The following is a 1,436-nucleotide window of genomic DNA, read 5'->3' as shown; positions in this document are numbered from 1 at the left end:
AGCACATCTATAGAACGCGCATGCACACACACACACACACCCATACACACACACATGTTGTACATACAATACATACAATACATACATACACACATGCCATATACACAATACATACATAAGCACATGCATAGAACATACACAATTACCCATATAGTAGATACATACATACACACATGGCATACATACAACACATGCAATATAATACATACATATGCACACACACCAAATATACATACATACGTAATGCACATGTATACATAAACACACACACACACACACACAAACATTATTTTTAAAACGTGTGACAGAGTCACGCTAATTGTTTCAAAAAAAGGGGGAAAGAAAAGGGGGACGGGGATTACATTCCTGTTTTAGCAAAAAATGGGGAGTATACACATTTTGATGTGGGGCAAGAAAGAGGGGAGAGACAGAGACAGGGACAGAGACAGATTGAAGCCATGGAGGAAACTCAACGGCCACAACGATTGGCTCACCTCCATTTCTTGCCCCATCATCGATGGGTACATGATCGTCTCTGCTTCTCGAGACAAGTCTCTTGTTGTGTGGTCCCTCACCCGAGACGAAAACTATGGCTATACGAAGAAACGCCTCACAGGTCATGATCACTTTGTATAAGATGTTGCCATCTCTTCTGATAGGAAGTTTGCTCTATCAGGGAGTTGGGATGGAGAGCTTCATCTGTGGGATCTCTACTCCGGTGACACAAACCGCCAATTCACTGGACACTCTAAAGACGTTCTGAGCGTTGCCTTCTCTGCAGACAATCGTCTGATCGTTTCCGCGTCGAGGGATCGATTCATCAAGCTTTGGAATACACTCGGCGACTGCAACGATACTATCCAAGATGGAGATGCACACACCGGTTGGGTATCATGTGTTAATTCTCACAGGTTACTGCAAATCCTATCATGGTTTCTGGTTCCTGGGACAAATATGTGGTGTGGAACCTTAATAACCTTAAATCGCTCGCTAATTACAACAACAATAGGTCATAGTTGGGAGCTCCTCCACACAAAGGAATATTATGTGCAAATCCATCCATGCTATTGCAAGTGAGTTGATATAAAAAGTTCGACATTATGGGTTGTATGTACGGTTGTTTGCTGTAATCATGTTGTGTAGTTTTTGTCCTCCTAATGATTTTTCCATGGGTATGGTATTTTTATGCAACAAACATTAAGAAATATGCATTTTTGTTGAAAGAATTGTCGATTCTGGGTCAGATATGAAATAATTTTATTTATACTTGCAAGTTGGGAAAGTGTGGAAGAAGGGATCAACCAAATAATTATCCAAAAGTTGTTGTCGCATGTAGGTAATGACATGCCTGTTTAATGTGTTTTGTGAGCATTTTGTTTGCTTTCACTTCAAAAGTTTCATTGTTTAATACAATAATAAAATGTAGTTCTTGAAGA

General features: G+C 40.0%; 1 pseudogene; it reads left to right on the top strand.

The window, feature by feature from the left end:
* The first annotated feature begins 381 nt into the window (after window positions 1-381).
* On the top strand, window positions 382-1,016 carry LOC147861106 (small ribosomal subunit protein RACK1 pseudogene; annotated as a pseudogene).
* The last annotated feature ends 420 nt before the right edge of the window (window positions 1,017-1,436 follow it).

The sequence above is a fragment of the Azolla caroliniana genome, unplaced genomic scaffold (genome assembly GCF_043228905.1).
Source record: "Azolla caroliniana isolate FFs.n. ecotype wild unplaced genomic scaffold, voAzoCaro1.0.p SCAF_8, whole genome shotgun sequence".
NCBI classification, from domain to species: Eukaryota; Viridiplantae; Streptophyta; class Polypodiopsida; order Salviniales; family Salviniaceae; genus Azolla; species Azolla caroliniana.
This window is presented reverse-complemented; position numbering and strand designations above follow the sequence as displayed.